Source organism: Medicago truncatula, chromosome 3 (assembly GCF_003473485.1).
Source record: "Medicago truncatula cultivar Jemalong A17 chromosome 3, MtrunA17r5.0-ANR, whole genome shotgun sequence".
In the NCBI taxonomy this organism is placed as follows: Eukaryota; Viridiplantae; Streptophyta; class Magnoliopsida; order Fabales; family Fabaceae; genus Medicago; species Medicago truncatula.
Genome location: NC_053044.1, coordinates 12,534,005 through 12,538,749, shown reverse-complemented (window position 1 = coordinate 12,538,749; position 4,745 = coordinate 12,534,005).

Genomic DNA, 4,745 nt, shown 5'->3' with positions numbered 1-4,745 from the left:
AGAACTTGATCTTTCGTCTTCAATGGATACACCCACACTTTCCTAGAGTGATCATCAATGAAGGTAACAAAGTATTGTGAGCCACCAAGGATAGCATATATTTTTCATACTTCAACATATCAATCTCCTTTGTGTCATGGAGGTATAACCTGTCTATCATAGCTGCAAAACTTGGATAAACTTTTTAGTAGCACAGTACAATAAGAAGAAAAAGAAGAGTAGCAATCATATTTTTTTAATTTTTTTTTTTTATATATAAACAAAAATATAAATGACTGAAATCCTAAATAAAAACAAAATTACCAAATTGAAATGACTTAACAGTCCCCGGCAGCGGCGCCAAAAACTTGATAGATTTTTTAGCAAGTGTACTAAATACTATCGAAGTAATAAAAATATCGTTCCCACGAGGACTGTGTTAATCTCAATTTAGAAATAAAGTAAATATTTAGGATGTATAAATTATTTTGTTTAGATTTTGTTTGATTGCATAAAATTAAATAACATAAAATAAAGATTGAGTAAGAAAATATAGATTTGGTTAGAAAATATGAAGAGAGATGAGATCAGGTCTTTCGAATCATCTATGTTCCCCTAATTGGTATACTGCACCTATTCTTATGAATGATTTTCTAGTTCCACGATAGTTAACAAAATAGTCCTAATCAATCCCTTGAGTTAGGACCCTCTTCTCAAACTACAGCCCCTAATTCCTTAGGTGGTCTAATAATCTTTGAAGGTTTTAAGAACGTTAACCTAATATCACTAACAAACGATTATCCATTCCTAGACTAACCCTGTTTATTAGAACAATTCAATTCTGTCTAAGTAGAAAGCTATGGTCAGTAGTCATTCATTCTCACTAAATCATGTTTATATTTGATCAGGATATAAAAAGCATTAAGAACAATTGAATTGAATAAAAACTAGATTGTTATTCACAATAAATAGAGTTTCACAGCAACATGGTTCAATTAGGGTTACAAAGAATCATCTTAGACCTAATCTCTAAGAGATTTAGCTACTCACAATTGAGTTTACAAATAGCATAATCAATAGCGGAATTAAAACATACACAAACTGATAGAAGGTTGAAGAAATCGCCCTCCTAGCCGTCTTGAGGTCTCAAAATCGCACTTGGCTCTCTCCAAATCGTAACTCGTGTTTTCAGAATAGTCTTCAGCTTATATAGGCACAGAATTTCGCCTAAAATCGTGGCACGATTTAAGTAAATCGTGGCACGATTCTCCTTGAATCGCAAATCGCTGAATTAGGGTTTCGTCAGATCGTGGCACGATTATGCCATCGTGACACGATTTCTTCAATGTCGAATGCTTTATTTTTGTCTTCTAAAATCGTGGCACGTTTTTACCAAATCGTGGCACGATTCTCTTCTTTGTATTTTCTTCAGTTTTCTTCAGTTTTCTACTCTTTTGCTGCATAAGTTGCCTTGTGAACTCCAATTTGTGATCAAAATACATATAAAAAAGACTCTAGAAATAGCGAATGACGGACTGTCATCACAACCCCAAACTTGAACTATTCCTTGTCCTCAAGGAATTTACTTGTAATATTGACAATCGACAGTAAAATAACAATTACCTGATCAAGCGATAGTAACCAAAAGTTCAACACCTTACTAGCTAAAGATGAGCTAGTTTGACTTGTTAGCAACCACCAATTCACAACTCCACGCAAAAATATGAAAAGGTTCACACACAGTCGACATGCAATCTACATATTACCATAAGCTTGAAAAGTTTCTAAACGTCAATCAAAATCAATGTCAATGCACACTTTGAGGTCTTTAAGGGTTATAACGGGGCTTAGGTGAAGGTGGGATATATTTGGATAAGTAGGCTACACAAAATTTGAGTTAGACATTCCTACAGAAGTTAAGCACAAAATTCAATCCATCATTCAATCACCTTTTGGAACAACAATTTTGCAAGGATACTAGAGATTATTTAAAACAATTGGGACAATCGAGCTTGAAGTTACTCGGTTTTTCAATGTTTTGTCCCTTTTTCATTCTTTTCTCTCTCTTTTTTTTTTTTTAAATAATACACCATTTTGGCATATTGTTTTCATGAGAATGTTCATTCATTTTTTTTTTCTTTTTTCTTTTGTTCTCTAGTATCCCCACCCCAAACTTAATTGGTTGCAAATTCCAATAGCAACCCCAAACTTAATATTTAGCAACATTCTGTTGGAACAAAATGTGTTTCACAATGAACATTATTAAGTTTTGATGATAATAAGGTATTAAAAATTTTCAATTGGTTATTACTAATAATTGTTCAAGTGTACAGGACCAAAGACTACTCAAGTTATTTCAATAGGTCTTGGAAGAACAATGGAAAGAAAAAGAAATTCTGAGCATCTGAAGAAAACTGCTCCTGAAGTTGAAGTGCTTCTGAAGTGATGACGTCATCAGAAGCAGAAGGTCATCAGAAGCAAAAGTTTTAATCAGAAGCAATATCTTCACCAGAAGCTACGTTTGATCCTTTAATCAAACTGAAGATTCAAAGTAGCTGATTCTCAATTCAGTCTTATCCAAGAAGAACGAAGAATTGAAAGGGAGGTATCAACGGATATATGGATAGCACGGAGCACTTGTCTCTCGTTAATAGAGTTGACAAAGTACAAGTGTACAACCACTATCTCCACTACTCTGTTTTCTGTCTACGCTACAAGACAAAACAACAGCCATGCATGCAGAATTTGTACGTTCAAGATGGGAATGAGTTTGAAGCTTATTCTTCAAAGGACTACACCCAAATCAGGCAAAGGATCACTGGTGGATAATCAAAGGATTTCAAACGACTCTTTAGACGTGCTGATTATCTCAACGTCTCTTTCACGCCTCTATATAAAGGAGTGAAGACTTGAAGATTGGAGATAGAGATACATAAGTTCAAAAGCGCCAAAACTCTGTCAATTTGATTCTACAAAGCACACTGAATTTCTGCACTGATTTGATACATCTTAGAAATTCAAAGTCTAGAGTCTGTACTGTATTGTATTGTGAACACCACTGATTGTATATCAAGTGTTCAAGTCAAACTCAATTCTCTGTATTTTTGTTTGATTAGAAGTCTCTTGCCTGCGTGCTTGAGCATTAGAAGTCTCTTGCTTAGTGCTTGAGCATTGGAAGACTCTTGCGTGTGTGCTTGAGCATTTTTGTGAAGTCTCATACTTAGAAAGTATTGAGCAGTTGTAATCTTTGTGATTATAGTGAAATCTCCTTGGAAGTGCAAGGGGGACTGGACTACTTCCGTGTTGTGGAAGGAACCAGGATAACTGCTTGTGTCTTTGTCTTTCTTTTCTCTGCTCTGTTCTTTTCCGCTGCAATCTGACTCTGATCATTTCATCAGAAGCAATCAAACTGCTTCTGAAGTTTTATCAGAAGAAGTATTTTTTAAGAGAAAAAGAAAACACAATTCAACCCCCCCTTCTTGTGTTTTTCACCTTCACATTCTACAATGCCTAACTCAGAAAAACAATAAGGGATAAATCCTAAAAGTCTCTAAGCTTGTAATGTAGTTTGTCACCGAACAAAAAGATCTAAACCTACCAGCTCAATTTGGCTAAAGAAAGGATAAAATTTCAAAACAATCAGGGTAGGCTCAAAAGGCTCACAGGACCAAGCACTTTTGCCTCAGTGTGTATATGACAAAGATCAATCGACAGCAGAGAAAAATTGCAAGTTATAGAAATGTAAATGCATGGAACACTCTTAAGAAGTAAATTTGAAAATAAAATTTGGCCATGAACCTTACAGTTTAGATTTCTGGGAGTTGTTACTACCTATCTTTCACTGCCGTACACTTCGCCTTTGAAACACAAGTCACTCCTCCTTTTGAACTTTTGGAATACCACTTGAACACATATTTGTTACTAAACTGGAAAAAGTCAACAAACAAGCAAATTCATCAATAATAAACAAGTGCAAGAACAATGACATAACAGGGGGATACAACTGAGTTATTCAACACACTGACAATTGTCTGACTCAACAATAGGAATAAAATACTGAAAATAAAAACATAATAAAAATGATGGGTTGCCTCCCACCAAGCGCTTTCTTTTACGTCATTGAGCTTGACGCTTCGACCACTGTTAGGGTGGCAAATATGATATAAAGAAGATATCATCCTTCTTCTTCCTCTTGGTTGGTAGGAATTCCATGAATTTGGCATAAAGAATCAGATATTCCCATGCACTCACTGTTGATCTTTTGGAATTTAAGCTCTCCCACCTTACAGAAGGACGTGCATCCATTTGCACACGAGTTATTTCTTCAACCTCTGTTGGTTCAGATTTCGGACCGATATCAACACTCCTCACTTTGGGATATTCTTCTAGCACAACCTTGTGACATTCTGTCTCCATCTTAACCAACTTCCTTTGAGACTCATGTGCTTTCTCAACAAGATCACCACACTGAACATCAAACTTCTCAAATGAAACTTGATTTGACACCAAGAATTCATCTAAAATATTTTGAAGTTGAGTATTGTAATCTATGTTGATCACCTCTTTCTTCTCTTCACCATTACTACCTGGTTGATCTACCTCATAACGTCCACATCTCTCATTTAATCTCGAGATTATTCTATCCAAATATCCTATCTTCAAAGATAGCATATATTTTTCATACTTCAACATATCAATCTCCTTTGTGTCATGGAGGTATAACCTGTTGTGCTCGTGATTTTCGGATATCAAACCATTAATTGATT